Source organism: Protopterus annectens, chromosome 5.part0 (assembly GCF_019279795.1).
Source record: "Protopterus annectens isolate FY-2018-M chromosome 5.part0, PAN1.0, whole genome shotgun sequence".
NCBI lineage: Eukaryota > Metazoa > Chordata > Ceratodontiformes > Protopteridae > Protopterus > Protopterus annectens.
Window position 1 is genome coordinate 1,781,420,600 of NC_056735.1, and position 13,492 is coordinate 1,781,434,091.

Sequence of the window (13,492 nt, forward strand, 5' to 3'; positions counted from 1 at the left end):
TAGTCTTGCTAATGGAACCAGTAGAATGCAGGATGCCATGTAACCCAGGGCCTGTAGGAATCTCCTTGCAGTCATCTGGGTGAGTTTTGCTAAACCTTTGAAGTAATGAGTTAACTTCTCTTGCTTGTCTTCTGTCAGGTAAGCCATCTGAGAGTCTGTGTCTAGTTTGGCTCCTAAGAAGATTATTTGCTGGGATGGCTGCAGTCTTGACTTTTGGAAGTTGACTGTGTATCCCAGAGCTTGAAGTAATCGTATGACATAATCCAGGTTTTTTGTCAACATCAATTTGTCGTCCGCTTGTATGAGGCAGTCGTCCAGGTACGGGTAAATTTGTATTCCCTGGAGCCTGCAATGAGCAATTACTGAAGCCAGGCATTTTGTGAATACTCTGGGTGCAGTAGATAAGCCAAATGGCAATGCTGAGAATTGATAATGCTCTGGCCCTGCAAGAAATCTGAGGTATCTTCTGCAGCTGTGTCTGATAGGGACATGCAGGTATGCCTCCTTGAGGTCCAGAGTAATCAGCCAAGACCCCTTGCCCAGCATGGGAAGGAGTTGCTGTAAAGTCAGCATTTTGAACTTTGGTACTATGAGAAAGGTGTTTAATGCGGACAAGTCCAGTATTGGTCTCCATTGAGATTCTTTTCTTGGAACAAGGAACAGTCTTGAGTAAAACCCTTGGTCTTGTTCTTGTTGTGGAACTCTTTCTATTGCTTTCATCCGAGTCAGCAGAGTGATTTGCTTGATAGCCTCTGCCCTCTGGTTTTGTGGTAGGTTTGGCATGCCTTGTTTTCTTGGTAAGGTATGAAAATGAAACCTGTACCCACGGTCTATAATGTCCAAAATCCATTTGTCCTTTGTCAGTCTGTGCCAATTTTCTGCAAACAGAGATAATTTCCCGCCCAAGGGAGCTTCTATTTGTTCCCTGGTAGGCGGTAGTAGAGGAAAGTCATTGAGATTGAGGTTGTGGGGCAGGTGAAACCCCTGCGTCACTTCTTTGGTTTCCTGGCTGCCATTGTCGTCCCCTGTAAGGGCCTCTGTATTGGCCTCTTCCTCGGCCACGTCTGTTCTTACCCCTTTGAAACTTTTCTGGATTAGGAAAGGACCAGTTTTTTGAAGGCCAATTCCTACTGAATCTGGGGGGTTGAACCTGAAGGAAATCTTTCACCGTCTGAACTGATTTTGCTTTTTCTTCGATGGTCTTTAACACATCCTTAGCATTTGCACCAAAAGCTTGTTCTTTTCCAAAGGTGCATCCAGAAGTTTTGCTTTTACATGATCTGGTAGAGGTTGATCCTTTAACCAAGCATGTCTACGGATGACTGCCCCTGTCATAGCTGCCCTACATGAAGCTTCCAGTGCATCATATCCACACTGCAGGAAGTGATTGCTTACTTGCTGAGTGTTATGTACAGCTTCCTGCAAAGTCTTCCTGTCTAAAGGATCAGGAGTGGCTAATGTTTTTTGTAAATCTTCTAACAGATAATCCTGATATTGTAACATATGAAAAGGCAATTTAAAGCTCTCATAGATAAGGTAGTGGATGTGTAAACCTTTTTGCCCCATCTCTCTAATGACCTAGCTTCCCTGTTGGAGGGCAAAGGATTTTTAGAGGTGGAGGCTGAAACTCCTTTAGGCCCCTGTGAAATAGTTTCCAAATCAGCAGTATGGGCCCTGAATAAATGGGAATGAGTTTCTGGGACCCTGTAATACCTGTCTGGCTTGGCTGGAGCAGGAGGAAGAGAATCAGGGGTAGCACTAGAATCAGAATACAAATCATCCAGAACATCAAGTACAGGAGGAATAGCTAAGGGCCTGTGCTGAGGCTTCTTAAGGAAAGTCCTAAGGCGTTTCCTAGAATCAGAATATTCCTGACCTTGCCACTTGAAATGTTCCCTCATGGTGTGCAGCACTTCCCCAAAAGAAATATCCTCAGGAGGGGAGGCCGAGGGGATGGAATCATCTGCATCCGAGTCCTCATAGGTCTGGAAGAGCTCTTCCTGGCTATCAGAGTGGACAGAGCCCACAGAATCTTCATCTGAAGGAGTAGGATCAGAGGGTTCAACCCGGGGCCTTTTATCAGAAGGAGGCTGGGATCCTCTCTCAGGATGGGCCTGTGAACCTCTAATCATGGAAATTAAATCAGCAGCCATGGACATAATTTGTGTCTCTGGAGTAGGCTGAGGTAAGGATTTAGAAGTAATATGCTTTGTTTTGCTGGCTGCCTTAGCCCTAGTGTAGGCCTTAATAGACATGGCCATAGGGGGCCTGGCAGCTCCACGTGCAGGAGTGACCTTATCTACAGCAATGGTCTCGGGCATTTCCTCGGTTTCGGTATCCAGAGGAAAATCGATAACTGGCGTCGGGGTAATGTCTGGAATCGGAGTCGTCGGTAATGCGGTGTCTTCGGTTCAGAGCGGTGGAGAGACCGTCTCAGAGGGAACCGGAGCACTCGCGCTAGGTTTTGGTGTGGAGTCGGTGGTAGACGCGGGCCGAGGATGTCGGTCCCGGTCTTTGCGCTTTTTGGGAGTTTGCGATGTCGGAAGATCCGACGGCATGGTGTAAGCAAATTTATCGCCGAAAAAATCTTCAGCGAACTCCACCCGGCGCCTGAGAGTGCACTTGTTGAAGCGAGCACAGGCTACACAGGCCGAGACGTCATGGTCTGGGCCCAGGCAAGGGAGACAGTAAGAGTGGAAATCCTTATGAGGTATTTGTTTACCACAAGAAAGACAATTGTTAACTTTTTCAGTAATTTCTGACATCGGCTGAGGCAAGAAAAGGTCCCCAACGGGGTACTTAGCTTTTTTGATGACTTCGGTATCGAAGAATACAGGAGCTGACCGACCGGCACTTGCGAACTGCTTCTGCTTCGGGCACCGCGCGGCAAGAAAGACTGGAGAAAATGGCGTCGGCTGATGATTATGTACTCCAGCCGCTCTGACGTCGGAGAGAAATGTGACATCAGCCGACGTCGGACCCAGACTTTGGAATCCGGCTGACCGAGGGCTGCCTGAGGCAGGACAACCCACATGTTATGACTGCAGTTGCATTCTTGAAGGACATCCACTGTCTTTCACTTGTTTCTCTTGTGCTACATTGACGTACTGTACAAGCATGCAGATGTAGCTGCCGCACATCTGGATGCAGTGGAATAGGCAGAAGAACAAAGTGGTGTTATACAATGTGATTTAAGAAAGCTAAGTAGTTTTTTTCTAAGTAATGGCACTACATAATAGCAATAATCCACTCCTTTCTGTGGGTATCAAAGTATTTACCACCGTCTGGCTTTATTTAATCATTCAGGCTTTGTCCTTATGATCAAACCACATGAACTGTGGGTAGATCCTGTGATACCACCACCCAGTCATGGATTAGCTTATTCCTATTACTGATCAATACATGAAAACACTGTCAAGTAAGGAGTATTTAAAAGTTTCCTGGGTCAGTAACATTTTGGACTATATCATTGTGGTTTATTCCATTCTCTGCAGTATAAAGCACACAAAGTGTTTTGAAATGTACCATTGTACCATCTAGTCTACTCACACACACACACACACACACATATATATATATATATATATATATATATATATATATATATATATATATATAATCTTCAGCAAGATAATTTTCTGCCATTCTTGTTGCATACTCCCACTGTATTGTGTTCCTAACATCATGCATACTCCTGCTACATTGCATTCCTAAGATGATGCATACTCCCTGCATACTCCTGCTGCATTGTGTTCCTAAGATAATGCATACTCCTGCTGCATTGTATTTCTAACACAATGCATACTCCTGCTGCATCGCATTCCTAAGATGATGCATACTCCCTGCATACTCCTGCTGCATTGTGTTCCTAAAATAATGCATACTACTACTGCATCACATTCCTAAAATGATGCATACTCCCGCTGCATTGTGTTTCTAAGATTATGCATACTCCTGCTGCATCCTGTTTCTAACATGATGCGTACTCCTACTGAATCATGTTAGGAAAACACAATACTTAAATTCAAGAGTGCAGCTTGTCCGCACTCATGAATGCTTATGAGGAAGTAAAACTAATTTTAAACATCTAAAATTAATACACGTCTTCTCTTGTAGATTACTTTATAAAACTGGAATCCATATTGAGGAAGTGTTTTGGATGTGTTGAATGTGTAAAGTATTTAGATACATGCTGGTCTTACAGGAAATTAGCCAACATGCGATTTCTGTATATATAAATATCACATTTCTGCATATATAAATCAATTAAAATGCTATGGAAATATGCTGTTGTTTATTGTGACTATCTAAATTTAGTCTCCTCAAAGAAATACACTGTTTAAACAGTGTTCAGAGACTGTGTTGTTAGCAAGCACTTATTTATTTATTTATTTGGCATTTTGAATACATATAGAGCAATGTTGGGTGTTATTTCACAGTTTCCTAATGTAACTAAAGAAGGATAGGTAATTGCATACATGCTGTCCTACGTTTGTGGGCTGCTATTGTAGTCCTAGTATGGTATGCATTTCCTGTGGGAATTTAGGGGGGGGGGGTTCACTCCTATTGTATTGGATAGGTTTTCCATTTGCAAAGTTGTTCACAGAATAGCTTGATTTTCTACTTATGCTGAAATGATAAGGCCAAAGAGGGCAAAATATCATATTTACAAATAATTGAGTCTGGCCGACTGGCCTAACTCTATTAATAAAGAATTGTGAGTTATTAAGCTTTCCAAAATGAGTGTGCTGTAATCTGCACATCTATCATGGTGCCATTACCAAGAGAGGCTCCTAAGTGCTTTCCTTGCACATGGAATACTTAGATATACAGAGTTCCTGGTGTAGAATATTGAACATAGACAAGAACTTGCATTTACCTCCATTCAGACTCATGGAAGATTTTTTATAAGTGGCAGGGAGCTGCTTGGCAGATTTTTAAGGTTGCTCAAGTTTGACACAGCTAAACTATGCACTAGCACCCCAGTGATGGAAGTGATAGGCAGTCTAAAATAGTTACTAAACTGGCTTGAGGTTTTGAAGTTAGACATAGAATAAAGTGCATGGTTATGGAACCTTGAGGAACACCAGTAGTGGTGTTTAGGAAAGGGGAGTAATAGTTTTGGCATTTAATTGATTGTTGCCTGTTAGTGAGGTAAATGGAGAACCAGTTTAGCATTTGAGGTGAGGTACCAATGTTAGAGAGTTTTGTTAGAAGGAGAGAGCGGGATACAGTATCGAAAGCTTTAGAAAGATCAAGAAATAGTGAAGAGAGTTTTACCAGTGTCACAGGCTCAGTTGACAGTGTCCATGAAGGACATTAGGGCAGTGGTGGTGCTATGTCCTGGCCTAAATCTGTGTTGGGTGGAGGAGAGGATGTGGCTATATGTCAGATGGTGAAGAAGTTGAGAATGAATACATTATTCCAGAATCTTAGATATGGGTGATAGTGTAGCAATGAGGCGGAAGTTGGTGGCGTCTATGTTGGGGCCCCCTTTATGTACAGGGAGGATATAAGCTTTTTCCCAGATGATGGGCATATAGGATTCTTGGATAGATCTGTTGAGAAGTATGCTGATAGGGTAAGCGACTGAGTTGGCTGAGATTTGTAGGTATTTGGCGGGTATATTGTCAGGGACATTAGAGCATGATTTGAGTTTTAGAAGTAATTTTTTAATAGTTGAAGTGGGAATGGGTGAAGTGTGGAAAGGTCTGTGGAGGACAAGTTGGTCTTGGGAAAGGTAGCGGTTAGACTGGCTACGGTATCTATGAAATAGGAGTTGAAGGTTGCAGCATTTTCGATGTGTGTTTTACTTGGGTCTGGGCAAAGATTATTGTTACAGCCTGGATTTAATAAAGAGTTAAGAGAGCTCCGGAATTTCCCTGGGTTTTGCTTGTGTTGACTTTGTAGTGTAAGGTAGTATTCTTTTTTGTTTTGTAGTACTAGGTGCTTAACCTGGTTTCAGAGCTGTTTGTATTGGGTGAGGTCAGATGGGTTTTTTTTTTTTTTTGCCAGACTTTCCACGATTTGTCCCTGCATTTCATGAGATCCTTAGTGGATCTTGTTAGCCAACTGGCATGGTTGGTCTTTACTCTCTTCTGTTTGAGGGAAGCGAGATTATTTTTTGGTGAGGAAGGCTGAGTTGAAGAACTCAACTGCCTCATCAAGGGGAAGTGATTTTAGTGCATTCCAGATGATGCTAAGCAACCTTTGGTTAAAGCTAGCCTAGAGGGTTATTAATTAAATGGAAGGGAATTAATTAAAATGACTGCAAAATTCATTGGCAGACTTATTGATGATACCTTAACCTTTTGATAAGGAAACAATATACTTTGTTTCAACTTACAATTATGCAAGAAAATCATTTGATCATGCTATAGTTAGAATTTGGAAAGAGTTATTAGTGCTGTGAGAGCAGGTATTGCCGGTAATTTCCCTCACATTCCTTATAAGCCAAGTGAAAATATTAAGATGATTTTGAATGGTTATCCAGTTAAGGGAACTGTCATTATTAACAAATTATTACATTAAATTATAGTGATACGGTCCCTAGAAAAACATATTTTAATAAAGGTTTTTGTGACGGTTAATACCAAAGAAGATGTGTATATCATTATTTGCAATTTGTGTCTGTGTTTTTTATGGGGATACAAGTGAAACTATTTGAACAAGAACCTAGAAACTTCCAAAGTATATAACTAACAAAAGTCTAACAGTACTTTGTTGAGTCATATAGCTGATACAGTTTATGACATGCAGTCTGATCTGGGCACTGAATAAATCTTCCACAGAGAAGGGATGCATGAAGGTGTGGTGGAAAGGAAACCTTGTCAAATAAGGGTTTAAAACTAAAAAACTAGGCTCAAAGCCAGACCAATTTGTAAGATAACAAGTAAATGATTTCTTAATAAATATTAGTAGCTTATTAGTAGTCCCATTACATGTTTTAAATACATGTGTCTGCAATGTGACCTGATGAAGAGTATGACATATCTATAGTACAACTGTTTAGGCTAACTGAGGCCATCTTCTGGCACCTGACACACCATTTACTTGGACAGCAGTTGGGTCCAACAAGGTCTGATTTCACAGAACTCTGAGCTCAACAGCTGGTGTGGGAATTAAATGAAGACTAAAAGTGGTTAATTCTGAGAGATTAGACATTATCCAAAATTCATAGGTTCATAGGTGTGTACTAGGCTAATGGCCTTGGAGCCTTTACAAGCCTAGCCCATAGACGTGCCCTGGCATCATGCCACCCAACGTTAGTTCCCAGTGCCTCTGTCAAGTACAGCCACTGGAGTGATCCCCGGGGTGAGCTTTCTCTGACCCATCCACTCATCAAGATTTCTCCTGGAAGAGGGACAGCGAGGTGCTCTGCTTGACATGTATAGGAAGTCTATTCCAGAGCAAGGGCAGTCTCTGGGTGAGGAACTTGTCCCTCCAGCATATTCTGTTGCTTGGGGTAATGAGGTTGAGGTCTCTGGAGCATGTGGTGTGGAGGGATTGGGATTTCTTTAGATGTAGCATTTCTAACAGAGTTAGGTCAGACATTGCTTTGTAAGTCAAGCAGAGATTGCCTCTAAGTAGGCAATATGAGACAGAGAATAGCTGGAGTCTTTTGAGTCTGTCCATGTAGGGCATGTGTTTAATGCCTGGGATCCTCTTCCTGAGGTACTTCTGTGGCCTCTCCAGCTGTTGCAGGTGTCTAATGAGGTACATGCCAAATGGGGTATTATACTCGATGACTGGTCTAATGAGGGAAGAGTAGAGACAGATGATGACTTCTTTCTTCCTGGATGTAAAACCCTTGGTAATGAGATGTGCCACATAGAAGGGCTTTCTGACCACAGTGGCAATGTGGTGGTCGAAGGAGAGGTTGCTGTCAACCTGCATCCCCAGATCTCTTGTAACGCCTTCAGTGTTCAGTGGGCTCCCATCGATGTGGTAGTTAGTGGGAACTGAGTTTTTACCAAAGGGGATGATGATGCATTTTTTGGCATTAAGCTTAAGGCCATGGTTTCGACACCAGTCATTGGTCTCAGTGAGGCCTTTCTGCAGGATGTCTGTATCACTTGGGGAGTTAATAATGGCTCCCAGCTTGCAGTAATCTGTGAACTTGGTCATCAAGAGTCCCTTTTTGTTGGCCTGGACTTCTGAGAAGTAGATGTCAAACAGGAGAGGACCCAGGACCAATCCCTGTGGGACTCCACTCGTGACTGGTCGGCACTCTGACTTGGAGTTCGCTACTTTCACACTGTGTGTTCCATCTGTGAGCCACTTTGCAACCCACCTAGTGATATAGGGGTTGATGCCTAGTTTGGTGAGTTTATCAATAATTCCTGAGTGAGGAATAGTATCAAAGGCCTTGGCCAGATCGAGGTAGTCTGTATGCACTGCCTTACCTTCATCCACAGCCCTGGTGAATGACTCAAAGAAGTCAACCAGGTTGAGCAGGCATGATCTCCCTTTCACAAAGCCAAACTGCATGGGGACCAGAGTTTGGAGATTTCCTATATCTTTGTTAATCAGGTCCATGATGATGCGCTCCATTGCTTTACATATGATATCAGACTCATTAGGCTAATGGAGTGATAATTTCCAGAGTCTGTAGTCACTCCCCCTTTACAGAGAGGGATGACTGTAGCAGTGTGCTATTTGGTAGGGACAAAGCCTGAGGTGAGGCTGTGACTCAGCAGGAGACACAGGTGTAGTGCCAGTTCACTTTGTAGTTTATGTAGAACACAGCCAGGGATATTATCGGGTTCCACGGAAGCTGTATTCTTGGCCTTGGACAATGTAGCTTTAACCTGGGCTGCAGTAATGCTGGAAGTCTGGCATTCCTCCGGTATTGTGATTAGTGCTTTTGGGGGTAGAGGGGTAAAATTGGCATTGAATCTGTCAGCCAGTATGTTGGCAATATCTGTTGGTTCAGTATAGGAGGTACCACTGCACTGTAACTCAGAGCAAATCTGGGTATTGCCGTGGAGGTTCTTGATAGAACTATAAAAGGCTTTGTGATTGTTTTTATTGTCTGCTGCAATTCTGCCTTCGATACTGGCTTTAGAGGATTTGATGAGGGATTTAAACTTTTTGTTGAGGCTAATAAGGGAGTTTTTCCAGTCTTGGGACGTCATTCTTTTCCTTAACAGTTTCCTCCTTCTGTTGTAGAGTTTATTAATGGCAGGGGACCACCAGATTGGCTTCCTTTTTTGGAAGAGAGCATCTTGGGTCTGTTGGGTATGGCTTGTTCCATGCATTTATGTACATGTTTGTACAGCCCATTGGTGTATGATTCAGCAGTCATGCAGCTATTTTCCATTGGCATGGGTGTTGTGAAGTTAGCCACCTCTGTTTTAGGAGTCCAAAGTCAGCTCTGGAGAAGTTTTTCAAGGTGGTTACCTTTGAGGGGGGTGTGGGAGAGATGTGGATTTCCATGGTGATTAGTTTATGGTCAGATTAGACTATGGAGGGATTGACTATTGGTGTAGAGCAACGGACGCCCATGTTACTAAAAGTAGCATTTAAAATTGTTTTTACTGCTGTTTTAGCTACTTTTCTGTATTAAAAAAAATCTAAGCCTGTTTCCTACCTTTCCTGTAACTAGTGTAGTCCAGATTCAGATTTGCTGTATCCAGCACTGTATGTAAGCTTCTGAGCCCCTCAAGCTTTCTGTGTGGGAGGGAAGCCTTCTAGCTTATCAGTGGGAGTGGTAAGCACTAGGTAACCTATCTACCACATAAGGAGTGGCTCTGGCCCAGAAATTGTAGTCATTGGCCATTTGGGCAGTTTTTCCATCTCTCTCAACTTTCTGATTTAAAAGCCCACATTTGCACTTGTTTCCCCCCTTTCCTGTAACTAGTTTAGTCCAGATACAGATTCTTAGTTTTAGCACTTGAATTTGCTTATTCGTGATCGGCACTTGTTCAGAACTTGTTGTAAGCACTAAATAACCTACTAATTACTACAGCACTCACCCTTCCTCATTACCTAGAGGAAAACAGTTTTGATACTTACTTCCCTCACTTGCTTAGAGAAAAACAGCTCTTGTAGTCACTTTCCTCACTTATCTAGAGGAAAATAGTTTTTTATTCAGGCATGTCCAAGAGTCAGCTTCCAGTGTTCTCTCCTGTCTATTTGATGAATCTGGGCATCTTGAGGCAATGTAGAAATTGCCTCGTACACAGATAACCCTCTCCTCCTACCACCCAACACTAAAACCAGTGAGAGATGCACTTATCTAGCCAAACTGGAGGTAAAGCTCTCTCCAACCAAGACTGAACGTGACAATCAAGATGAGAAGGTAAACACTTGCAACACACCACACTCATCACATAGTCTCACTAAATCTACACTACCAAAATCCACACATAGAAACACAAAAACATTCGCGGAGGCTCTCAATAATAATCTGCTCATGCAACAGAGACCTCCAAAGCAGAAATGCAAGCAACTTCCACCCACCAACACAACTCAAATGACACATAGCTCGCAGACTCAGTGTGCCACTCAACCACAGCCAATAAGGCAAAACAGCGAACCCAACACACTAGTCATAGGTGACTCTATAGTCAGTCACACTGATGTCCCACTCACCAAGCTAAACAAGGAGAAGGTTACTGTCAGCTGCCTGTCGGGTGCTAGGATACACCACATTACCCACGCACTCAGGTCACTCCACAAGTACAAATATGACTCGGTCATTGTCCATGTTGGTGTGAACGACCCGAGACCTACCTCCCTGGACTACATGAAAAGAGACATGGAAGAGCTATCCAATCTTGTAGCCCAAGCAGGTATGACCCTAGCCCTGAGTAGCATTCTGCCATCACCCAGAATGATACCATAGTACAAGGACAAAATGACTGACTTCAACAATTGGCTAAGCTTCTGGTGTCATTCTAAAAGGATACAGTATCTATCTGCCTGGGATGACATAGTCGACAGACCACAATGCTTTCCCAGAGATGGCCTACACCTGTCACCCCTGGGATTCCGGATACTGGCAGGGGTTCTTGCAGCCCCTATAGTGCCTTTTTTAGGCAAGGTTCAAATGACAAATTCACCACCATAACAGGAACAGGCAAGCAAAAACTGAGGGTGATACTACTCAATGCTAGAAGTCTAAATCTCAAAATGCTCTCACTCGAGGCACTCCTTAAAATGGAGAACATCAATATCTGTGCAGTGACCGAGACCTGGTTCAAGGCTCCAGAGAGCACCCCTGCACTATCAGGCTATAACTCATACCACACTTTTCGGCCATGTAACCTGGACTGGAACACCAAAGGCAGAGGCGTGTCCATATTCATTAAGGATATCCACACCTCCAGGCTAGTTGCTCAGCATAATGCAGCTGAGGTTATCCAAGTGCAACTAACTCTGGGTAAAACTGCAATCCAAATTGTAGCTTGCTACAAATCCCCCACCATGCCCCAGGACTCCAGTTCCTCTTTTCTTGATGTACTGGAAAATATTAGGGTACAACCAAACACCCTAATAATGGGCGATTTCAACTACCCCACCATTAACTGGGAAAACTACTCATGTACCAACTCCTTTGCTCAATGCTTTCTAGAATTCATAAACTCCAATGCCCTGGATCAACTTATCCACACCCCCACCAGGGGCAACAATATCTTAGATCTAGTCATTACCAACATGAGTAACCGGTGTTCCACACCTAAAGTCAATGCCTCATTGGTCCGATCCAACCATAAGCTAATTATCCTAGATATCCACATCCTGCCACCACCCCCCATTAAGGAAACCATGGTAAAAAATTTCTCCAAAGCCAACTTCATGCTTCTTAAGACAGAAGTGGTGAACTTCATGACACCCATGCAGATGGACAATACAGTTACGACTACTGAATCCTACACAATTGCACGTTATAAGTACTTACACAAGTGCATGGATTATGCTATCCCAAACAGAACCAAGACGCTATCCTCCAAAAAAAGGAAGCCAATTTGGTGGTCCCCTGCCATAAACAAACTGTACAACAGAAAGAAGAAACTGCTGCAAAAGAGAGTAAAATCCCATGAGTGGATGAGCTCCCTTGGTCAGCTGCATTAAGAAGCTGCAATCCCTGATAAAATCCTCTAAAGCTAGTTATGAAAACAAAATCACCACTGATTCTAGAGACAACCACAAAGCATTCTATAGCTATGTCAAGAATCTCAATGGCAACACTCAGATCTGCTCTGAGTTACAGAACAATGGCACTAAATATACAGACCCAACTGATATTGCCAATATCCTGGCAAATAGGTTCAGTGTTAACTTTAGCCCCCTCTCACTCCCTAAAGAGCCCATCTCTATACCGGAAGAATGCAAACTTCCTGTAATCACGACTGCACAGGTAAAAACCACACTCTCCAAAGCCAAGAACACAGCATCCATGGGACCAGACAACATCCCAGGCTGCGTTCTACACGAACTACAGAATGAACTGGCACCCCATCTAAGTATCATGTTTAATCATAGCCTCACTCAAGCTTTGTGCCTGCTGAATGGTGGACAGCGACAGTTATACCACTCCACCAGGGGGGAGCCACCACGGACCACAGGAACTACTGCCCCATTAGCCTGACGAGCCTAGTCTGCAAGGCCATGGAATGTATCATCGTGGAACTTATAACCAATGACATTGGTAATCTCCAAACTCTGGACACCACCCAGTTCGGGTTTGTAAAAGGCAGATCATGTCTCCTAAACCTGATAGACTTCTTTGAAGCAGTCACCAAAGCCGTAGACGAGGGTAAGGTGGTTCACACAGCCTATCTAGATCTTGCCAAGTCTTTCAACACCATCACCCACTCTGGAATTATAGATAAACTCACTAAACTAGGTATACATCCCTATGTCACAAGATGGGTTGCCAACTGCCTCACTGACAGAACCCACACTGTGAAAGTAGCAGACTCCAAATCTGACTTCAGACCAGTGACAAGTGGAGTACCACAGGGTTCAGTCCTGGGACTTCTCCTGTTTGGTATCTACTTCTCTGAAGTACAGGCTAACACTGAAGGTCTTTGGCTAATGAAGTTCGCAGATGACTGCAAACTAGGAGCCATAATCGAAACTGCTAACGATGTGGACATTCTACAAAAGGGCCTCACTGAGACAGATGCCTGGTGTCAAAGCCATGGCCTCAAGCTCAATGCCAAAAAGTGCATTGTCATCCCCTTTGGTAAAACCTCTGTACCCATGAAATACAACATAGGCGGTAGTCTACTTAACACCGAAAGTGTGATAAAAGACCTTTAGACACAGGTGGACAGTAGTCTCTCCTTTGATAATCACATCGCCACAGTAGTCAGGAAATCCTTCAATGTGGCACACCTCATCACAAAAGGTTTCTCATCCAGAAAAAAAGAGGTCATTGATCCCCTCTACTCATCACTCATTAGACCCATTATAGAGTAAAGTGCCTCTTTTGGTATGTACCTCACAAGACATCTACAACAACTGGAAAGGCCACAGAAAT

The 13,492-nt window shown here is 43.3% G+C and overlaps 1 protein-coding gene across 2 annotated transcripts in view; it reads right to left on the reverse strand.

Annotated features, from left to right (window-relative positions):
• Nucleotides 1-13,492, reverse strand: part of RUBCNL (rubicon like autophagy enhancer) — a 1,197,353-nt gene that overhangs the window by 1,035,971 nt on the left and 147,890 nt on the right. The window lies entirely within an intron of this gene.